The following is a 24,852-nucleotide window of genomic DNA, read 5'->3' as shown; positions in this document are numbered from 1 at the left end:
TCAGCCATCACTGTTATGGAACCTCCTTAATGTAGGCAAAAATACATGTGCTTATTTCACAGCACAATGCAGAAGTGCTTAATTGAGGTCCAATTTTGTAGGAGAAACTGTGTTGTTGAAGGTATTCCCATGTGAGCAGCATCTGCATTGCAGTCATAGCCACGGGTTTGCAAAGAGGTGGAAGTAAGGGGATGAAATTGGTGGGCTCATCTTTTCCTGGTTGTGTGTTCCTTAGGTAAACTGTAAATAAGGACAACTATAACTAAAGCTTTGTCCTTTATACACAGATTCATCTCAGCTAGAAGTTGGTTGGTTTTTCGGTATCAGATAAAAGTTTTAATTAATTGCTTAATCTCTTTCAGTAGTTCTCTTGTAGTGCTCTTAAATTACACAGTTCCTAGGAGATGGGTGCTATTTAGGTCCAGAGGAACCCAAAAGTATGCTAAGCTGGTTTTGTCCAGAGCTGCATAATCTGGTAATTGTTTACAGTAATGCAATGTCTGTGATGAGATGAGGTTTTTCCCTTGTAATTTTGACACCATGACATAATAGCTCTATAATATAGGTGCTGTTTAGTAGCTCTTGCTTACTCCTATGTCTTCAGAACAAGTAAAAGTAAATAAGTACGTGGTAAAGACATTTAAAACTTTATTTTTTTTTTTAATGTTTAAACAGGGAATTTTTTTCATATGATTACTGCTTGCCATTTTCCAAAGCAAGGGATTGTCTCCAAGTGCATATGCTGGGATGAGATATCAAATCCACTGTGTCTTTGCTCCCTAGGTAGCCTGATACAGCTAGAGGGAAGGGTAGCCAAATGTTAAATTATGTGTCTCAGGCCATAGATACTAATTTCAGAAACAGCATTAAACCAGTGAAAACAATTAGCACCCTTCCTTGGGCTCATATCTTTCAATGGGGTAAAATAACCACCCCTCAAAAATCCCCTATTGTTCTCCCCCATTGTAATGCTTCTATTTTTATTTTTCTTGTACCTCCTTTAAATTCATAATGGCCCAAGTTTATTCTCTCTCCCTCTATAAAGTATTTCTTATGACCAAAGGCTCATACACATTCCTTTTGAGTAAGATGTGTGGATATGAATTTCTAGCCTGTTTTAATATGGTTTAGCAGGTGGAAGAGGGAGCAGAATTTCTTTCAGGCAGGCAGGTACTCCTCGGTGTAGCAGCAGCAGGAGAACTGCTGGCCCCTAGTGGTAAATGGGAAGTAATTGGAGAGTCTGAATATCCCTTGCTCCAAGATGGTGTTTTCTGATATTATGTCATGTAAGCTGCACCACGATTTGATGTATAACTTAGACCATGGCTGTTATTTAGTTTCAGTTACATGAATTATTTAATATGATTCAGATAATCTTTAAATTAAATACTTTTCATTTTAACTAAATGAAGGAAAGCTCGGTGTGAGCACTGGAAGAATAAGATTTGTGTATTAAGGGCCAAGGGTAGAGTCATTTTAAGGGCACAAGCAGTCTGTTTTATAATTTCTGTAAGGAGGAAAAGCTTCTGTCAGGCTGGTTGTGAGAAATAGATGTCATTGTAAAACATAACCATCTGAAGGTAATTATTTGTTTTCCAAGTGACTCCATAAAGAGATACAGCTCTCCCTGGGATATATGGGCAGCTAATGAGGAAAATAATATAAAGGCCAGTTTGGTGGCCTACAGGTAAGTGCTGTGTTACAGGGCTGGTCTCTGCCCACCTGGGACAGCAGAAGCCACAGAGGAGACAAGAGGCAACATTCTCATTTTTAATACATCACTGAACTGTGCTCCAGTCCAGCAAGTGTTACTAGGCTGCTCATGTGATGGAAATCGCATGGAAATCACAGCAAAAACATGCTGAATCTATCCAGAATTCTCCAGGAGAAATGTTCATTATGGCAATACCTTAGAGGGATTCAAAGAAGGGAGAAAAATGCAAACCTTTCAGGACAGTTGAGAGGAGAAAAGCCTCCTTAATCAACCCAAGAAACAATTACGTGAGAAGTGAGACATTTAGTCTAACTAATTTGTGTGTTGCCAGATGCTTTTACAATGGTTTATTTTCTTTGATTAATGTGTCTGAATTAAAACTTACCCATTGCTCAACTTGTATTTATACTAGACGTAGTTACTCTCAGCTTAGTGCAGTCTTTTTTTAGAGGCCAAAAATAATGGCCCTGAGTCCTAATCACAGAAACTGCTGTAATTCAGAGGTTGAAGCAAAAGATCTGTGCCAAGATAAAACGAGAATGGAATTTGATTTCCTGGCTCTGAATGGGGAGAGACTTTGGCATCGAGGTTCAGCTACTGTTTTCTGGTTAGCCCAGACCAACTGCACTTTCTGCACAGATATTCCCTTCTGTAAGACCTCCTTCATCCTCACCCCTTTTTCCTCTGAAGTGACAGAAAGGATCTGCTTACGCTTACGTGCACCTCAATAACAGTATTTCCCAAACGCTCCCTGGCAGGACATTTTGTAGTGACTAATAGTTTCTCTTTGTGTATTTATTTGCTCCCTTTCCCCCTGCCCCATTCCCCCTTCCCTCCCCAGGACCAAGGCTGTAGAACCCAGCTTCTTCCTGCCTGCAGGCTGGCTGGTAGTATGAATGAAGAAATGAAGAAAGTGGCAAAAGGAAATTTCAAAAGCCATAAACTGCAAGAAGCAGAGCAGCCAGATGTTGTTTACTCAGTGTAGCCTCCATTAAGTTTCTAGCACTGTAGAGATTTTCATGTTTAAGATTTTTCTCTAAAAGTGTCAATTTTTCAGCAGTCTTTTGGAGCTTTTCCCTGGGTGTCCCCACCTTGGAAGAATGTATTGCTTTACTGTAACTGCTGGAAATCAGGCTTTGTGTTTGGTTCTTAGTACTGTCCCCCTCATTCACAGGGAGCACTGGCTTGGAAGAAAAGACTGATGCCCCTTCTGGCATTCATAATAGGATTTCCTTCCATTTACAGGGCCTTAACATTACTTACTCAGCTGTGCAGGGGTTGATGTCAGTGAATCGCTGCCTGAGTCATTTTTGAGTTATTTAACATGTTGAAAATAAGCCTGAAGCTGTCAGACAAGTAGCATCTACATAGGCTTTTTCTAGCTGCAGCCATTCTGCATTTCTGTGCTATATTAGAGCTCAACTAATAATAGTACTTTGGGTGATAGTTTGATGGGAAGCTTTGTTAATGCGCTTGGGAGGACTAAAGAGACCAGTTAAGTCAGTGCTAGAAGTGTGAGAGAGGCAATGAAGCTCAACTGGAGATTGAAGGAATAGATGGAGCAGTGAGTTGTTTTGCTAAAGCAGACAAAATATGTGTGCAGGCCTTTGCAGCACAATAACTAGAGATAGATACAACAGCTACATTGTCATAGTTACAGCTTTTCTTTCTTTTTGTTTTTTAAAAGTGAGGTAAATTTTATAAATATGAGTACAGGTATTCAGTTCCTTGTTACATGTTAGTAGTCATTCTCACACTGAATCTTTTTTTCTGCACTAGCCTGTAATTTAGCCCAAGTTAATTAGGAAGAAGGTGAGTGGTGCATCAGTTTTAAGCTGTCAGCAGATGATGTACAGAAGGCACCCAGGTCTGCAGAACCATGCAGCAAAGTAAAGTGGGGCCAACTGCAAGATCATTTGGGTACTGGAAGGTCAAGAGAAGAGTGGTGGCAATGAGAGCTGCATCTGAGGAGAGCAGGGGATGCTGGTGAGGATGCTGTTGTGGCAGAGTTTTGTATCAATCAAATGTGTCTGGTGGGCCAGACCCCTTTTTGGTAGCATTGACAGAGTGAGAACATTTTGACTTGCTGGTTTTGAGATTTTTTTCTCAAGTGACACTTCTATGGGCTTAGAGGTGTGAATTAGCTGACATCCACCAGTGTCTAATCTGAGTAAGACATCCTGGTTAGGGAAGCAAGATTAAAATATCTAGTAATAAACAATAGTCACTGCAAGACTGTAACCTTGTAGAAATCATAGTTTTTTCCATATAAATTAAGTTCCAAAAAACATATGCTTTGTTAAAATTAATGGTTTTATAATTGTATCAATAAGGTGGTAATAACTACAGTATAATAAATGTTTACTTCAGTGGCTGTGTGTTTCCTTCTGTATGGGAGAAGATGTAAGGTGAGATCTAAGCATATCCTGCCAGAGTTATTTTGTTTACTTCCTTGGGTTGTCTTACCCTTTTCTCTCTCCCTGTGGAATAACTGTAATGTATTAGATAAATTCTGTTCATTCTATAAAATTGTATAGATAAGCTTGAAAACTATTCTAAAAAATACTAGATTCTGTGGATTGGGTTTTATTTCCTTTGTTCATATTGAATAAGGCTCTAGAGGAAAAATTATATGGTATTGTTTGGTGTTAGTAATAGTGGCAGAAGACTGCTTTATTTTTGTACAATTTCCTTATCTAAGTCTGTGAAAGCATCAAGGACAGCACAAAGGAGCAGGACAGGGTGAGAGTAGGAAACACGCTGAAAAAGATGGTGAAACATGAAAATACAGTAATATAAAGAAACTAAGCTTGGGGACAGCCTTTTGTTGCTTTCTGCATAAATGCTTGCCTTTAAGGGGTGAGCCAGCATGTGAAGCAGGAAAACCCCTGCACATGTACTTGCTGCTGATTGCCACTGTCAGCTTGTCTTTGTTACTTCCCAGCAGAGCATTTTGGTACCATTTCCAAACATTTCATAGAGAAACTGGCAGCCAGCCAGGTACAGCAGGCTGGTTTGGGGCTGTCCAGGGATGCAAGGCTGGTGCAGAGCACAGCCCATGGGAGGCTTTCTTCTGTCCTCCCCTGCACGGCTCAGCGTGGCAGCTTTGTGATGGGAACCACAGCACGTTTGACTTTCAGCTGCATGGGTTCTTGTGGTTGCAGAAAGCTGGTCAGTGCAGGGTCACAAAAATTCCTGTAAATTACCTCCATGGAGAGTTGTGGAGGCCAGCAGTGCACATTACACTGTGGGAGATATTGTCTGTAATTTATATATAATATACAAAGGGAGCAGAGCCAGACCTTCCCACCTAGGAATGGCAATTTTCTGTCCAGACTGAACCCTGTTTTGGATGTGAGGAAGATGATGGGGTCAATGTTTTGTGTATACCTCTTTTTTCCAAGTGTGCAGTTTTCCAACAGCATACATCAGCACATGTGCTCCTTTCTTGTATTCCCATTGTTATTTCTTGGCATGCTTTGCTTTTTCCCCCATCTCTCCCTACGTGAACCAAGTGATAAACCTTGAAAGCAAACATGCAAGAATAAACATATTGTCCACTCTCTGTATCCCTTACAGACAGTGCAGACTTTGAAATGCTTTTTGTTTCGGGTAGAAATGTCAAAATAATCAGAGGCTGGAAAGCTACTGCTTTGCATTAAGGGAGAATGTTGACGCCATTTTCACTAGCATCAAGCCCCTTAATGAGCAACTGTTAAGGAAGAGAGGACAATACAACACAAGTAATTGTATTTCTCTTTGGGATTACTCTGTCAGCTACAGTTCTTTTCAGAAGAGCAGAATAGAATTTTTATGGTAATTAGAAATGTAATATATATTGAGGACTGAGACTCTCTTTTTACACCTGGAATATGAAGCTTCCAATCATTCTGCAAAATTGAATACCCATTTCTGCCACTGTGTGTTGAGAGCACATTTGCAGATGTGATGTGGGGCTGTTAATGAGTCAATGGTAGATCATTGTCCTAACCTTGTCTTGGTTTCTGAATCATTTAAAGATAAAGTGTTAATATCTTTGGATGGTGTAATTGGATAAGGTGCCTCTTCTTGAGATTTTTAAAACTCACTTGGTCTCTTGCCTGGTACAGATATGCTTGCAGGGACAATGGAACAGGGACATTTTTAGCAGATAAAGCATTGAGAAATGGAAACCAAGGGAAGTAGTCCTGCTTTTGGGATTTTAGCATGCAAAGGCTATTAATACCAATGGTACTAATGCTTTTAAATTCTGCTAGTATTCAAATGTAAAATAATATGCAAGTTCGTGTAAAATATGCATACTTTTTTAGCCAGGTTTGCCTGAAAACTGACATATTGCTGTTCTAGATTTTACTGAAATTGCTTTAGCTTTTATGAAGAAATAGAGCAATCACAAGCTGTATTAAATGGAGGTCATCACTCACTGGTTTCTGTACTGTGTAGCTGTGATGCTTTGTGCTTTCTCTGGTGATTCCACTGTCACTGTTTCAGGTGCAAATGCTGTTCATGTAGGATCTATAAGCAAAGTGAAGCATTTTTTTTACTAAAAAGAGCTTTATAAGATAGTTCTGTATAAGAATTGGTTTAATACTGGTCCAAAGTCAAAAGAGAATGCTAAAGTTCAGGTTCCTAAAGACTTCAAAATTTGGCAGGGGAACGAGCTTAAAGATCTCTTTTTTCCCCTGACAAAAATAATTGTGTATTAAGTATTTAGAAGCAATATTTGTTGTTGTTATAATGGGGTTTTTTTGTCACTGTTAGTATAGAAGCAGATTTTTATTGTTAACCAGTGCTGTTATTTTAAGGAACATAAATAAAATGTCAAAGGGCTGAATTGAAAATCTCAAACATTACTTCGTCTGCATTCTCTCATTACTCTTCATCTACTTCCTAAGTGATACTTCCTACTCATACAGTGACTTGAAAGAAGTATCTGCTTGTTGAAATACAAAAAATTGATTTGCTTATGTACATCTGAAATATTTACTTTTTTTGTTCTTAAAGATTTTGAATTTATTTTGCTCTATAATTATATTATTGCTGAGGGCCTAATTCTAACAGCTATCATTTTAACTGAGTTTATATTTTCGTTGGAGCCTTACCTCTAAAAATTAGATTTAAACCTCATATCAGTATTAAGGACTTGCTTGTTTTCTCCTGAATGCTTTAATTTTATGTCCTCATGTCTAGAAGGTCACAAGTTCTGGCTATTCCTCTGTTTTCAAAAAAAAATGAGATCCTTTAGATGCATTTTGTGTTGCAGCCTAACAAATAATATTTGGTTATGTACTTAATGAAAAAGATTGCTGGTGGATGCTCTTGTGATACTTTTAGTTGTTATCTGTGCTCATTGATCCATGACAGCAGTTTAATTACATGAAAAATGGATGGAGAAAGAAATAAATCTTTTAAATCTATGCAGCATAGTTCACTGAAATTACTGAGTTTACTGCACTTCCTCAGACTACCTTTAAAAAAGGTTGAAATGGAGCTATAATGTACTCTGTGTCTGCATCCTTCAGCAGCATGTTTAACCTGTCTCTCACTGCTTTTTGAATGAAGGCCTGGAACAATAAGCTGATTTATAGAGGAGAGCTTTGTAGACTTCAGGTGACCTGTCTTTATGTGATATCTCATGTTTATATTGGGTTGATTTGCTGCGGATTTATTTTAGCCACACTTAGAATGTCAAGAACTAACTATGAAAGGGTAGAAAGCAGGCTTGACTCTTACCCAGATAACATATCAAAAAGAGCTATTGACTGAGCTTAGCTTTGTCTCTTAGCTGTCTAACTGGCAACATTTTAGTTGAGCATAAAATACAGAGTTCATTCTGTTTTGCTGCAAGGAAATGCATTCTGGAGAATTTTTTTGAATATAACATATTGTTCAGCCATCATGAGCTGTGTACAGGTCAGTATCTGTTAATGCTCTCTGAAAAGAACACAGTAGTTGTATAAACTGGTCGTTGCTAATCTCTGTTCCCAGTCTAAAAATTGCTGAGATTTTTGGCTGCATTTTCTGGCAGTCTACTGAATTGCTGGGCGAAAATACAGTAATTTGGAACAATTCAAATTTTTAAACTCTGCTTTATAAGTGAATTTCCCAAAGGTTTTGATAACGCCTTTAATTACAGAATAGCCATGGAAAAAATACCCATAGGACAATGCAGGTACCATTTAGAGCTCAGCTACATCACCTTTATGGCAATCATGCTTAGTGTCAACTAATGAGCATGGAGCTCATGATAGAGTAGATATTGACAGGATAACACACACCTTGCTGCAACTACAAAAGGTCATTGGATTTTTAAGCTTTCAGTTAGCAAACAGCTACTTAAATGGGCAGGAACCAGGAGCAGTATTTCAGCCATGGTCACAGTAAAGTCACTTAAATAAATAAATAAAAAAAAAACAGTGAAAATCTGAGAGCTTCCACCTCCGTGGCAGTAGGAAGACAGCAGACCTGACCTTGGTGGCTCTTACCTACCTTCCCTGCATTGAGTGCAAGGCAAGCATTACTCCAAGTGGTTCATGTTTGTCCCCAACTCATGCACTCATTGATTTCAGACATTAAATCACAGATTCAACTATCCCTTCATTTCAAACAAAACCCCAGATTTTTCTATTAAGTAATAATCAAACCATTGAGAGACTTTTTTTTTCTGTTGTCTGCCTCTCTCTTAATGTTATGGTGCTCACTTTTGAAATTGAAACTAAGTGATTTCCCTGAAATCACACAGAGGCTACAATGTGGGAAAAGAAATTATAATTTGAGTCTCCTGGCACTGGTCTGATATTTTGTCTCTTGGGATATATATTTTATATGAGTGGTGTGTGGCCAGTGTTTCCAGCTTGCTTCTGTATTTGATTTTATAGTCACAGTAATGAATATTGCTCATCTTGGTTCCTGCTAGACCATTTATTGTATTAAAATTTGCATGCTGTGTTATCCTCAAGTTGAACTCAAGGGTTGGTATATAACAATCCAGTGTTTATGGCTCATTTAATATTGCAGTTTTTAAACAGTTTTTCATACTCCTTTGTCCTTTATTCAGACTCGCTGCAAGGACTGAGTGTCCTAACTGAACAAGTGTATTGCACAATATTAAAGAAATATTGCAAAGTATTAAAGAAAAGATGTATGTGGAAAAAGGAAAAGTTGTTTATTAAACTGTACTTCTGGTTCCTCGTGATATAGGAAAAGGAGAAATTCTTCAACTGTATATAATTTCTCTTTTAAAGAATGGCTTTTTCCCCATCATAATTCTTAAATTCTGTGACTTGTAAAAAAAAAACATGAAAGGACTGCTGCTGTAGTTTTGCAGTCTTGTGCAATGTTGGCCAGACCCAGAAATTATACAAATGTTATAATTACTGGTAATCTAGTAGTGAGAAAGGTCTTGCTTCCTTTCACTGTAGCAATAAAACATAGGCATTTAGTACATTTTAGTTGTCAAATTAATAAAAAGCCAATGACATCTCACCATGAAAAGTCATAAAATTGGAATGAGAGATGAACTATATCATTGATTGGCTATAACAAGATTTGTTTAGAGACTGAGGAAATGTACACTGAGAGGCAGATTTTTAGAAATAGCCAGTAAAGATTTAGAATTTGGCCTTTCATTGTCAGTATTGACTTCCTCTTTGTGTGTGTTTGCTGTTAAAACCTTAAGCATCTAATCATGTGTTAAGTTTGCATTTCTAAATCAATACTAGAAAAAGAAAACTTTTGTTTGAAGAGTTTTTTCTATCTCTGACACAACAAATGAAAACTAGTAATGAGGAAATCCTAATTTCCATCTGCATTTCTGCCATGCATTATAAAATGACTTGAAACTATAGTTAGACGTTATTGGTTGCTCAGTTGTTCATGTCTTCTGGTATGAATTGCTGTTATTCTTACTCTTAAGAATATGTTAGATGAGTGGCTGGATCTGTTGCTGTTGGTATCCCTTTGCAGCAAGGGGATTGTTGGGCGCCTCCCAAAGCATTGAGATTTGTGACACTGTGATGCAGACTAAATTGGTGTAATGAGGGTGCAACAGTACAGAAAAATAGGTGAACTGGAGGAGTCCTTTCCTGCAAGATCGCAGAATGCCTGGAGATGGACACAGTGAGCTGGGGATACCTCTTCTAACTTTGAGTTTGTTAACAGCTGATCTCTTTACAATCCAGGCGTTTTGTCTTTGGAAAAGCTATGTTCTTCCTCAATAGTGTGTGCACTGTCAACCTTCAGGAAAAAATTAAATTCAGAATAATATACACACTTGACAGATTTGAGCTCCATCTCTGATGAAGTGTCTTTTAACACTTCCTAATAGTAACTTGGTTGAGGTTATTTTGGAAAATGTAATAGAAAATACTCAACTAGGTGTGTGACACCATTTTAGATAGTTTTCAATGGCCATTTCCTATTGCTTACTTGGGCATGAAACTGTTTGATGTGTGTTGCTTTAGATGGGCTCTACTGAAGTACAGTATGTTTTTGAAGACAACAGCTGTATTAATATTAGGGAGGTTTTCCTGCAGACGTGGGAAACTGGGGACAATAACAGTTTTGTGTCTAATGTTACTCAAATAGAGATGCTAACAATGAATAGGCAAGGGGTCTTCTCATAAAGGTAACTGTATCTGTAGATCAAAACCACTTGCAGGTAATTTTGAGCTAACAGTCTGTGGTGGGCATTGTTTTAGTAGGGTATAATGAGAAAGATGGTAGTTCTGACAGGAAACTAGGATCAATAATGTATGATTGAAGTAACTGAATTCATTTAGAATTAGCCCTGAATGAAAGTTGCAGTGTGATTAAGGAAGTATTTATGAAGTAATATTATTAATGCATAGGAAGTACTGAAAATTATGGATGTATTTGTAGAACTTGAGCATCTTCCTCAGATGCAAGCCAATACATGCTTTCTGAAATATATAATCAGTGAACTGTTTCAGTGTGGTACCACTTAGATTTGGCAGCAGGTGTGAATATCATCTCACTTCTGAGCAAGTTAATTGTCATTTGTTCAATTTAACACAGGTATTTTCTGCTGAAGGGGAAATATCAGTGTGCTACCTGCTTGATGAGGATTTTTAGATTCTATGGCTCTTTTAGAAAAGGTGGATTTTTTTTGCTTTCATTGAGAATGTTACCTGTTAAAATCTGCAATTTTTAGGTATGTTCTTTAGCTGTCAGCTCTCACTCTGTCGTAGAAGCTTCATTGGCCCTATATGTGACCTAGAATCCTTCTGGGGAGAGCAGAGACACATTATCCAGGGGAATTCAGATCTGCAGAATGTGCAGATCTACATGGTGAGCCTTTGTGAGGAGCAGTGGCAATAGAGAGTTGGGTATTGATACAAACAACATTGGCTTTTGACTCTTAAAAATGTCATAGATGGCAGGGAGGCAAATTAACAATTCTTTGAGAAAACATTTGTGTGTGTTACCAGGCTTTTGATAGATGGGTTTCTGCAGTAAGGCCTGCAAGCTCTAGTTTCCACTGCTGCTGTTGACTTATGAATTCAGGGGACTTAGCATTGGATCAATAGGGATTTCTGAAGCCTTCAAGGCTTGTACAGGGAGGTGAGTGAGGGAGTGATATCCTTGGATATTCAAGAGGTTACTTGGTAATAAGTCAGGCAAAGATATGAGTTTCTGCAACAGTGATATGAAAGAATGAACTTTTTAACTTGAAGGATATTAATTTTTCTCTCTTCAAGAAATGTGCACATGATTGATATTCAAGTTGGTTAAGTCTGGTAAACGGATCAGCAGTTTCTGTGGTGGGGCTTGATCACTGGACATGCTGATTATAAAAGCAGAGTTCTATTATTCCTCCTGAGAGCCTCCTCAAACAAAATCCCTTTGCAGTTTTCCTTGAGGTGGCTGAGCGTATCAGTGATGCCCCTCTGGAGCTCATGGATCTGCCCTGCATCCACCCTGTGCCACTAATTTTGAACCACCTGGGCTCCTGGAGTGGGGAATGAGTAAAGGCCTTAAGAAGATATAAATTGCTACTGATTGGTTACAAAATAAATCAGAAGGGACCTAAATCTAAATATTTGATAAAAAATAAAGAGACAGACCAGGGCAGGGTTGTTGTGTATGCTGATATTATAATGTCTTAAGCTTCTTTTCTCAGATGTCTTCAAATATCTTCTAAAAGGGAAAAAAAAAGGGTTGGATTAAACTGACCTCAGATATGCTACACAGAGTCATATTTAACACAGAGGAAAAGTAGGTCTTAAAGAGAATTAAGAGTGTTTATCTGGATGGTTGTAGAAATTGTCGTTTTGGATAAGAGCCAATGTGCAGAAATGAAGAATTAGGAAGCAAGGAAAAGGCCTGGTGTAGACAGGCTTCACCCAGATGCTGGCTGGGCGCTGGAACCAGCTCCTCAGAGCAGTGGTCACAGCACCAAGGCTGACAGAGCAGGAAGTGCTTGGACAATACTTTTGGCAACATTGAGTGACTCTTGGGGGATGGTGCTGTGCAGGGCCAGGAGCTGGACTCAATGATCCTCGTGGGTCTCTTCCAACTCAGGATAGTCTATTCTGTAAGAAAAGAGCACTAGGATTTATTGGTGTCAGAAATTTCAGTAAAAGGCATGTGTTACTTCAGGAGGCATGGAGAGGATTCTCTGGCAGGGTATTTGGTGGACATTTCCTGTAGGATTTGAAGTAGTAGGGCAAATACAAGCCACCTAATGGGAGTTTCAATATGAAGGAAAAAAAATGTAAAAGTCCTTTTGTTAAGGCAATAAGAGCAAATGGGGGGCACAGCCAAATGGTCAGTGTACCACCCTACCTGTTCGTGGTCTGTGGCAGGTACCACTGTGTCCCTTTTCTAGATCACCTGTCAGTGGCCAGAACTTCTCTGTTACCAAATAAGTAACCCAATATTACCCTTTGCAAAATCTTCCTCAAAGTCTCAGTAGCACAAGATGGGAAGGCAGATCTATTGGACAGCAGTGATTTTGTGCATTAGTGAATGACTGTGTTGGGTTTGGGAATCCCCAATGTCAAATTTTAACTGAACCCTAATTGCATCTGGACCACTATATAAATCTGCTCCAAAATACAAATGCATTAATTATAATCTTAATAAAAGCAGCAGCTGCAGATGGCATTAAGGTCTTCAGGAAAAAAGCTTAAAGTATCAGTGTAGGTGAATTTTCATATTTTAAAATTATTGAATATTTAAGTAAGTTTCCAAAGATTTGTAATTCTTCTTATTGCACTAGATCATTCAGCAGAATGTTTAATGCCAGGGAAGTAATGCTTCTGACAGGCTAAAGGAGAGAGGAGAAACTTAGAATTCCTTCAGACTAAGAAGAAAGACAAGTCATTGCTGATAGTACTTTAGGAAATGTTAGGAAGAGTCTGTCAGGTGCATGCATGAGAGCATCTTCTGGGCATGCTGATAGACAAGGCTAATAAAGCCAGGGCTCAAGAACATGAAAGAAGAAGTGTTTGGCAGGAAGCCACAAGCAAAAAAAAAAAAAAAAATCATCTCTGTATTTAAAAGTGAGTAGAACTGCAATTGAAAGGAGGTGGGAAAAAGCAAGGTTAGATGTGTAAAGAGCAGAAGCAGAGTACTGGTGCTATTTGCACAGGAAACTGAGGCTGGTGACCTGGGGTAAGATTCTATCCCAGTAACTTAATCTCATGGACATGGACAAGACAAACCCATGAATTTTAAAATTGGTTTGTTTTCGCTGCTACAACATCAGGTCATTTTATTTCAGTTTTCAGCTGTCTTATCCTCACATACATACAGCATTGAATTTGGCATTTCCCTTTTCTTGCTTCTTGTCCTTGTTTAAGTAAGAACAGTTTGCTCTTGCTGAACAGATTGAGCTTGGAGGCCTTACATGGTAAAGCTGGCTTTTCAGCTCTTAGAGCATTTCTATGGCTTATTTTTTCCTTACCGATTTGTGACATTATAAAATTTTACATTTGAGAAAATTTACTTGCTAAGTATACTCTGCCCCACCTACCTAATATTCTGTATTGATTTTTTTTTTCTGTGTGATCATTGATGGTGACAAATTTCTGGGAGATAAGGAACCCCAAATGGTGCTTCATTTATATAAGCTCTAATTGGAGCAGCTGGCTATTTCTTGAGTTGCTTACAAAATATGTAATTGTAATTGTGGGTGAGATTGGCTAGTCAAAGGCTGTTTTGCTGGCTTCCTGCTGGAGTTCATAGCATTCTTCACTTCTTAGCCTGTGGAAGCAAAGCTAAGCAATGAGAGCTTTAGAAAGTCCCACCCTACAATTACAACCAAAAATAATTTTCTAGCAAGTGGTTGTCACTGCTTCCTTTTATTTTAAAGCTGAGCCACCTGCTGGGAGTTTGATTCTCTAGGACTCTGAAGATGATTTGAAGGCGGGGGAATTCAACCTAAAAATTATTTAGAGGAGCTCTTCAATGCCTCAACAAAGACACAGTTGTAGGCCTGTCATTTCTGGGCCTTCAGGACTAAGAAATAACTGTTGGATGCTTTGGAAAGGGAGTATTTGCATCTAAACATATGCTTGTGTGCTTTGTACATGTTCATAGAAACTCAAACTGTCAATTTTTGCTCTCCTTGGGTTGATTTAGAAGTGTGTATTGAAGAATCTGGGCTGCTCTCTTTTCATCATCCTGATTACCTCATTTTAAAATATGTAGTACCCAAAGGACTGCAATTCTTTAAGGCTATGGTTAGCTAAATTTAACACTATGGTTAGCTAATAAGTGATAAAACAGTGAGACTGTTGGTATTAGCAAATGAATCACTTTCAGAAGAACTGCAGAAAAGCTGGATTTTCAGAAGGAATCTGACGTGCTGCTTTGTAAAAAAGAGCAGCAAATGTGGGACTGTGTTGTGCTCAGAGTCAATCCCAATCAACTCCTCTAAAGTTAACAAATCCATGCCACTTCATGGTGAGAGCAGAATATAAACTGTGGTGTCTCGTGGTTTGCTTTACTCCTGGGTGAATTACCAAGGTTCAGCACTCAGATTGTTGCTGACTTGTGACTCTCAGCAGTGCATCTCCCCTTGCTGCACCCTGGCTGCACCATTGCACGAGGCTGATGGAAATGTCACTTGGGAACGAGGTACCCAAGTTCCTGTGTGTAAAAAAACAACTGATTTTCCTCCTCCTAGGAGACTGAATTTGTTGGTTGCTTTCACTTTTCAGAGTCTATCTGAAAGTATGCAGAAAGGGGTTTTTTCTGCATTTGATATAAACAATTTGGGAATACAGTGTTTTGGCTTTTCAGGGTGGGTGTTGTTGGTCCTGCAGAGCAAATGGATGGGGATGTCTGCAGTGCTCTGCTAATGCTCTGCTGGAAAAGTAAATTGAAAACCAGGAACATTGCTGATCCTTTCTAAGTTCTCCCACAATGATTTAGTATTCCCTCATTTGTTCTGAAGCGTGATTTTTGCATTTATTTTACTTTGCGCCTCCAGTGACACCCATCAAGCCTGATTATACAAAGGGTTTGCAGTCAGACACTACTCAAGAAGAAGGAAGGATATACACATTACTGCTTGCCTCATAAAGAAACATATTAATCTCACTCTGCCAGGCCTTTGTGAACCTTTGCAGTGGATAAATGATACTACAGTTCTTCAAGCATGCAGGGAAGGCAAAGCTGGTTACTTGACTTGTGCTGTCAGCTATCATTGGAAGCATAAAGTCTGTGTTTCTACATCTGCTGACAGTTTGTAGAAGTAGTGAATAAAAATATGCATTCTTAGTCAAATTGTGCTGCCTAACCAGAATATGCTGTTAGTCTGATATCCTATTTTTGGGTGAAATATACTATATTTGATTGAATAATTCTATTGTGAGTTTAGTATTTCATCTTTCTGTCTGTATTTTCAAGGCTATAAATAAATTCATGAGATAATTTTGATATTTATCTTACAATAAATATCTATGGTAATTCCTGGACAAGAGATAATAATTATTTAGTTATTTTTATCAATCTATACTTCCATATATTCATTGCTATAATATTTTAGTCACCTTATTAAAAACTTACAATTGCACTCCTAAGACTATAATTTCAAAAAATGTCCTTTCTGGTAGTCAGTATTAACTGGTGCTTTGAAAAGTAGATTTAAAAAAGATACCTATTATTGTATACTTGAGGTCATAAACAGAATCATAAATAAAACACAATAACTCAAACTCTAATTCATATTTCTTTGTAATTATAGAAAACACAAGTGGCTATTTGTCCTCTGTAATTTTCTGGCTGTATTTCCTATAAATGCCAGCTCCACCATTTTTTCTATATATTTTCATTTTGTTAGCTGAAAAAAAATGTCATTTCCCAGCAGACAGAATCAGAATGCTCTGTAAATAAAGTAGAATCAGAAATGTAAAATGTCAGCAACTGTTTTCATTTAAAGAAGGCCATTTTCTTTGTGTATTTGCATGCAGTGAATAGGGAAAAGAAGTTTTTTTTCACCAGTATTGCCAATAAAGATGATATTTCAAGCAGCATTTTTAATTTGTTCTTCTCCAGGGGCTGACAATGAATTATTAACAGTTTTTAGGAGTGATGCTGCCAGTTCACAGTGTGTCTGTAATCTGAGGTTGAGTGCTGTCTCCTTGAAGGAGCAATACTTTGTTCTGTGAATTCAGTGCAGTTTCAGCTGGGGTCACATGGCCTTCAGGAAATACCTGTAGTGGGCTGAGATGGTATCATCCCTGAATTGCTCAACATTTTGCATTGGAAGTTTTGCCAGAAGGCAGCTGACGTAGCAGAATGAATCATCCAAGTGCTTTTCAGCATCTTTTGTGCAAAATAACAATCTCTGTTTAATGAAGGCTCAGTAGCTATCCAAGTCAAGCCACCCAAGTCTGTGCTGAGGAAGAGGGATCCTTATACAATCAATTCCTCAGTCAACAGCAGGAGGGATGGACTTCAGCCAAAGAATTAGCCAGCAGCTTGTATGAGGAAAAGGCTTATGCCTTGTAGAAACATGGAGCCATTGGAGCTGCAAGCTTTCAGGTTTTTCTTGGTTTATTTTAATCATAAAGAAAAAAGTTTGGGAGGATGAGATTAGTACATTTTTTTGGCTCTAGCTTAATTCCAAAATTGGGCTCTAGCTTAATTCCAAAACCTGCCTAGCTATCTTTGATTTACCTTCCTAACCTCACTCTTAGTCTTTCCTTGTGGAGAGGGCATGGCCTTTGGAGGGTGCATTTCCTTCCACCTAGGATGTGAATAGCCCAGGGTGAGCCTTCACTCACTGTAGAAGGACCACAAACCATGGCATACACACAGTTTAAGTATTACCTTTGGATGTCTACAGTTGGGAAGGAAGAATTTGGTGCTAACACCTCAGATGCACAATCACATATTGTGTCTGACAAAGTCATGTAAGTTATCTTTAACACTGTGTATTAGGCTGTAGTGCATTTATTTGTGTTTATTGTAATCTAAGGGAGTATGCACTGATGGTTGCCATGGGCCAGGTAATATTTGTTAGCTGAATAAACTATAATAACTGGATTTGGAATCTAATCCCTGGCTGAATGTGTGCATGGACTATTGTTATTGAACTTCTTTATTAAAGTATTTGTGTGCTAAGAAACCAACATTAATAGATGTGGATCTAAGGTAGATAGATGTGATCTGCTTAGTTTAATATCCTGTCTCAAAAGAAATTTGTTTATGATAACAATATCTCATAACAAGGAGTGAAGAGGAAAGAGTTAATGTTTCTTTTTTTTTAAAGTATACCACTAGTCACTTTTGTGGAATGACTCTTCTGTCATGAGGCAGAGAGCTAAAGTTCCCTCTCAATATAACTCATTATTTTTGATACATTAATTATGAATCTTCTTGTTTATTTCCCTTCTGGGATAAACATTATCAATGTTTTCAAATCCAACTTCAAAGGAAGAAGCTCTGTTTACAAAGAATTCCTAAAAATATGGTTAATCTTAAAAGCATGTTCTGAATACAAAGTCTTTGTTATCATATCTTATATTTATTAAAGCAGCATAGAAAAGGATGGAGTCAGAAAATAATGCCCTCTCTTTCCATTGGCCTGACACAAGTACCTTTACACTGAAGATAGCTGGAGTTAGTATGAGAAAATCTGCCTTGTTCTGTTTTTCTGTTATGGAGGATAAGGACAGTACAACATAGTTCTTATAAAATCTGCAAATTGTGTATTTGAGGTTTTGAATGAAAGAGCTGCCAAATTTCCCAGCAGTGACTTAGAAATGGGTAAGAAAGGGAAGCATAAACCAGGCAGTGCAGTCACTGGAGGAACAAAGATCATCTACATATTTATGTGAATAAATAAGAACAACTAGCACTTTTTGTTGTCTCAGTGGCTTCTTCCAATTACAGCATCCTTCTTTATCTGTCCTAATGTTTTTCTTAATTAATACTGGTGAAGTCATACTCAATCTATGTTGTCTAGACATTTTTTTATATGTAAACATATTAATTATTTAAAAAATTATGTTTCTGATGACCCCAGCATACTCTGAAATGGCCTGAATACTCCGAGTATCATTTGCCTGAGGCTGTGTTTTGTATACTGAAGACCTGTAAGGTAGATATGGGTTCAGGCATTGGAATGAACTGCCCGGAGAGATGGAGGTGTTTAGGGAACTTCCCTATCCAGCCATCCAGGAGCCACTCTGGCAGTCACACCCACACCACCTGAGCTGGGACTGAGGCCACCCCACAGCTACACCCTCCACACTCACCCAGCCAGGCCAGGATTCCCACAGCACAGTCTCAGATGTCTCAGTTGTTAAAATTTAGTCTTGGTGCAATAACAAAATAATCTCTCCAGCTGGTACCTCCAAGGAATGACCTTGAACAAAGACCTCTCACAGTCTAAGCACAAAATGTCTGTGAGTCCTTGGCTCCTGCCCTAAGTGTTCAGTCCCCTGGCTGGTGCCACAGGTCCCTGAGCCCTTTGGTTTTTGAAGGGTGGCATTTCATGTCCTTCTGCCTGGTGCTCAACCTGCAGCTCCCACTGCAGCTGCTCACCGAGCTACCTGCACTGGATCAGTTCCTCAGAAGTGGAGTCACCATCCCTGGAGCTGCCCAAGGGAGGGCTGGAGGTGACACTTACCGCCATGGCCTGGTTGACAAGGTGCTGGTCAGTCAAAGGTTGCACTCAATGGTCTTGGAGGTCTTTTCCCACCTTAATGGTTCTGTGATACTGTGAGTTGGAGGACTGGAGTTAGAGTTTTCTGTGTAATGAGCAGTGAGAGCTGGGTGATCTTGACTGCAGATGAAGGGGTGTGTTTTATATATATATATATATAAAATGAGAACACATAAGTGTTTCCTCTGTAAAGACTTTTTCACATCTCAAAGCTTTAATGTTTCAATTACAAGTTGCTTATGCCAATGCAGCCTTTCAGATAAGTTTTTTTATTTCCTTGAGCACTGGCTCTCAATTTATTATTGCAGATGACAAAGAACATTCAGGAGCATTAAAATGCATGTCAGGATGTTCTTTAAACCAAAAGATTTGTTTAGTTTGCCATTGCACAAGCACAATGATATTATGAAAGGACCAAGACATTAGAGTAATTTAAAATTAGGTTTTACAGCTTCATATATTTCTTACATAGTGATAGGTGACTTGTTTTACAATACAAATAAGGTATTCGGAATTAGTTGAGGGGTATAAATGTAAATATAAACTTGCTGATTCCTTGCACAATTGTAGTCTAACAATTACTACATCCTGGAAAATTATTAGATGTAAGTACATCTCAAAACTTGTTTTTTAACTTTGGGAGATAGATCTGAGCTGTCTGAGTACTTGATGAAACATATTTTATATAAAAACTGAAAAAACAGGTTTGATGGGATCAGGGTTTTTTTCATGTATCAGCATTCATTAAATAAAAAAGGCCTTCTTATTGTCAATTTGTGTGTAATGAAGTCTTAGTCAAAATGTGGAAGCTATTATGAAAAGACAGCTCAGAAAGAGGCAACTCATGCCTAGCCCAGGGGCAAGTCAAAAGTTGTTAGTACCTTTGTCTATATATTGCTTAATTGTTGTTTTTCAAGGAGTCAGAAGATGAGGGGGACGTTAATAGCTGATGTTTCTGCTGCCATCCCATAACTGTGTGTAGCAGAGACTGCACATACCTTGTCTGAGGAGTTTTTATGTAGTAAGGAGAGCAAAGGACTCAATTTTTACTGTGCTTTTGAGTATAAACTCTCACCTTAATGAACAATGTGCTGTTTTTGCTACTGCAGAATAACGGAGGTTGCTTGAATTTTTTATTAGGTCAGGGAAATTCAGGTTAAATGGGTGCAAATTAGACCCTGTTCAAAATTATATTCTGTAAATGCAATTCAATTTTTAATATGCATTTTTTTAGGCTTTTCATCTTGGTTATATTTATTAATGTTGTCTTGCTGCAAGAAAATAATTCTTGAAGGATTACTAGAGGGCTTTCTCATCTGTCAGGGAAAATAAAAACATATTCAAAATAAGTTTGATGTGGAAGTACAAAATAAATGTCCTTCATTTTATATATAAGGACTGAATAACTGCCAATTTTGCATGTTCCCTAATTAATTCCAATTTAACAAATATTTATTTACTAAATCATGCTCTTCCTTGCTTATTGATATTGTGAATAGGCATGTGAAATATGTATTTTATTCACTACACAAAATTGTACAAATAATTTAATCCATAGCCATTATGAGGTGGTCCATTATTTGGGAAATAGACCATGGCAGTCTGCACCCATATTGGTTCACATGTTTTGGCCCAGGATTTGGGATGACAGAGGTGATGTCTGGCTGCCATTTAAATGGAAGGCTTGGTGTTCCATTGTGTCATTGGAATATGAGCAATAATTGCTATTAAGTTCCCAAGGACAACCAAGCAGCTTTTCAAGGGTTCTAGCTCCCATTAGTGTTGGAGAAATAATTTCAGCTCCACAGGCTTCCCTTGATTGTCTGAGATTTTGTAACAGTTCTCTTAACTGCTCATTTACTTAGTGTTTTTAAAGACACTAAAGCTGTATGGAAGTGCTTATTAAATTAAGTAACACTGATAGTGGGAGAATTCAGTTTTAAGTGTTTTAATAAAGGATGCATTTGACATACTTCAGTATGATAGTAGTTAAGATACCTAAGGATGTAATTATATTTTTTTATATATTATCTTTATTATATTTTTAATATATTTTTTATTATATTATATTTTTTTAAACATTCTCCTAAGACTTGGTAATAATTTTTGTAATTTTCATACAGGGCAAAAACAGAGGGGGTTTTTTGTTTGTTTGTTTAAGAAAAAGAAGAAAGGCAACAGTGATTGGTTCAGCTTAGAGCAGTTTTCTCCACAGCTAGGCAATTTTAAAGTGACTGAATAAGTTTCTTTTAGTAAAGGCCAACTGAAGAGAGACCAGATCAACAGTGCAACCTGAGTATGAAAAGCCTAAACCTGGTTTGAGCAGACAGTACTTGTTAGCCCCACAACAAGGTGCTGTTTTCTGTTACTCTATTCAAAGATTTCCTGTGTATATGAAGTATTGTTTCCTTCATCAAAATTCTCTGTAAGAAGAGCAAATACCTTTAAATCTTGGTAATATTTGGCAACTTTTGTTTCCTCTTTTTGTTTTTTTTTTAAATTTCCATTTTGGTTGCATTAGCTTGTACTTGAGATGATGCACTTGAAGGCCTTCTTTTTGCTGAACTTGGTCAACAACATATTTGGGATTGCAGTAGATGTTTGTTGTATTTTAGTGCATTTAGCTGACCATATTTTGCTATTTATTCTACTCTAGAAGTAAATGCAGGCATGGTTCCTCTAAATCACTATTTGGCAGCAAGGGCTAGTGACAAGACCAACCTCCCAACCAAGTGTTCTGAGCATCTCCTTGCTGATGGCTGCTGCAGACCTGTGAGTTAGACAAGAGCTGTGTCTGTTGTTTGACTGAGGGGTGGCTTTTAGAGCTGGGAGCTGCAATGGGCAGTGTGCTGCCTGCTGCTTTCACATATCCAAAGGTGTTATATCACAGGCCGTAAATGTGACCACTGACGGTACATCATGATTATGTCATGTAAGTGCAGCTGGAAGAACATTTTTCTGCCATTAAACCAAACAGCTCAACTCTTTCAGACAGCAGCACACACATAACAGTTTCAGATTGTTCATCCATCTAGGGTTTGATATGCTGTGAAAGGAAATGCCAGAATTTATGCACATGGCCACGCTGCTGACAGATTCCTCAGGATACTTTGAAGAAATCTGACAGCTCCAATTTAAGTTTACTAATGTGATAAAGTGTTTTTTAAAGGGTATAAACATTTTATATGGGAAGCTGCAGTCTTGGCAGTGAAAACGTTTGGCTTTACAAAAGCATAAAGAAAACAAATGCCCCTCCATAAAATAACATGGCTTTACAGTAATATCATTAGATAAATTTATATAGTTAAATCTGCAGAAGGAAGTAAAGGATTCCATAGGTCATTGGGTTTCTGGGGCAAAATCTTGAAAGATCATAAATGTTTTGACAGAAGTAAGGTTATATTATGAGATTAAAAACCCAAAACAAAATAACTTCTGGTTTTCTTTTTTTCTTTTTTTATTTAATATTTGATCCTCTAAATTTTTAGAGGACTTCATTCTTTATGGAAACACCTCTACAAAAGGCAAATCAAGTTGTTTTATCTTTTAAAATAATACTCTTTAATTGATATGAAAGTTTGGACCAATTTCCTTAATGCTTTTAACCTAACATGGATGAAATAGATTTTGAACTTGAGCTTGTGAAGAACTTAATTGCTGTTCAGGATAATTACTTGTTTTCTGCTATACTGTACTGCATAATGTTCTTTTTGCAGTAAAATCACATCTTAGAGTGAGAATACTTAAATAGCAATTACTGACTTTATAGCCATCAAAGGAAGGTAAGCACCTCACTTCAGAGTTGCACAGTGAAGATAATCAATTGGTTTGATTGTGTCAGGTGTCAATTTGAAGCAATAAAGACAGTGGAATAAATTTCTACTGTGTGCATTGAGTCAAGGGTTCCTCCTACCATCACTCTTGTTCACAGGGAACATCTGAAGTGACAGGAGAGGAGATATTAAAATGTATTGCCAGAGGCTATTGGTAATTGCCCAGGAGGGAAAAGGAATTTAGGGATGAAATAGCTCTGCCTTGTACCAGTTGATAAAGTCTGATGTGCCACGAGAGCACTAGAAAGTGTGCAATATACCTCATAATTGGGGGGGAAGGAGGGTAAAGATGTGTGATCTGTGAAACTACCCAGTAAGCTCAAGATTCATAACTAATCATTAGAAATAATTTTAAACAATAAAAATAATAAATAAAATGTATATTGAGGAGTTTCTGAATATTGGAAATATGTCAGAAATGTTTTTGTGGATCCAACTAATATTTGGAAGAGAAGAATTTGTTTGACAGTCTATCTGGGTTTTCTGGTGTATCTACTTTCCTTCTTCTACAGCTGCTTTGTGTGTTTCACTGTTGGTACATGAGTCTGTGGATGGCAAACATTTGCAATGGTTTAAAAATGGATTAAGAAATGCATGGAAGAAAAGCATGCTTATGCTCTTAAACATAAAGCTGCCACTCTTGTTTTGAAAAGTACTGAACTGTGAACCTTTTGAAGATTGCATTGTATAAAATTGTAGGGCAAAAAGTGTGGAGCAGAGATTTACTTTTCTATAGGAGTTTTTCTCAGAATCTATTCCTCTACTGTCATGGAGAAAAGGCATTGATGTGAACCCTCTGTCATCACTAGTGTGGTTAATCACATGAATATCTGAAGAGCATAAAATTGCAAAAACCCTGTTAAGCATCTGCATCTTCCTCTGGCCACTGCTTCCTGGACTATATAATTTTAAAAAAACTGTATATTGTATATTGTAAAATTTAATATTGTTCTCTGAATAGATTACTATTGAATATTTGCTCTTCTATAACTGAATATTCTTAATTAAAATCTGCTTCAGTAGTATATGTATCACACAGTAAATTATCCTGTTCAGAAGGAGATGTACAAGAATATATGTGGATGCTCCTGGAATGATTCAACATACTCTTTTTCCACCTTCAAATAGAATTCTCTAATAGCTTTTTCATGTGATGTTTGCTGTATATTGTCTTTATTAAGTGATGGATTCAATGGATGGGCATGATATTGGGTGCTCAACTTTCTCATCACTTTCTAAATCTTCTCATTTCTTTCAGCAGATAGGAGTGGACACACTACTCTCTGTGACTGTGACACCCCTCTCTCCCAGCTACTCATTCCTTTGTTGCCTCTCACAGCACACTCATCATTTTTACCTAAGCCCAGCTCAAACTTTAGCACCTAAGTACAATTTTGATGAAATCAAAGTGCAGGAGAATAATCCTGAGAATGTCACTGCTGGAAGCCGTGGAGGTCCAGCTCTTTTCACCACTGGAGTTGAGGTGCCTTTTGCTGCCATGAGAGCCCAGAGGTGGCTCAGGCTCAGCTGAGCTGCATGTCCTGGCTCATGCCTGGTGCCAGAGGCTGTGTGGATCTTGCAGCTGCACTCACTGCTCAGCCTCCCAAGCAAATACTGTAGCAGGTGTATTTAGCACATGTCTAACAGGTACTGACAGTGCTGCAGAGCTGTGGCTGCTATAGCTGTTACAAATGGGGTCATTCCTGTATACCTGTGGGTTATGGATAAGAACACCTGTCCAGGCAATGTAATACCAGGATCACAGGACTGCTTTAAACTAGAGGGAATCCAAACCAGAACTTGTGAAGCTCCATTCTTCTAGGAGGGTTTCAACTTTTTACTCGGTGATCAGTATGATAAAAAGGTATTTGTAAACCACTTTCAGGATTTTGCCCTCCCAGATTATTAATGGAAGAGGGGATGTAGAGACAGGTCCTATCACTTACCCTTCTTGGCTCTCTAAATCTCTTCTTGCTGACCCAATGAACAAGTATTAGTGTGTGTCTTTGTCCAATTTGGCTTTAAGCTGGTAGGTGTCATGCTCTTTAACCTGGAGTGTAGCTGATCATACAGTGCAGCAAATAACAATTCCCACACTCCTTCCTCCAGCTTAAAAAACCCCTGATACTACCTGTGTCACTTAGGTCTGTACAAAATGAAAT

The 24,852-nt window shown here is 38.0% G+C and overlaps 1 protein-coding gene across 1 annotated transcript in view; it reads left to right on the top strand.

Moving 5' to 3' along the window:
* The window catches only part of SORCS2 (sortilin related VPS10 domain containing receptor 2), a 527,396-nt gene that overhangs the window by 328,945 nt on the left and 173,599 nt on the right, over positions 1 to 24,852 (top strand).

The sequence above is a fragment of the Ammospiza caudacuta genome, chromosome 4 (assembly GCF_027887145.1).
Source record: "Ammospiza caudacuta isolate bAmmCau1 chromosome 4, bAmmCau1.pri, whole genome shotgun sequence".
NCBI lineage: Eukaryota > Metazoa > Chordata > Aves > Passeriformes > Passerellidae > Ammospiza > Ammospiza caudacuta.
This window is presented reverse-complemented; position numbering and strand designations above follow the sequence as displayed.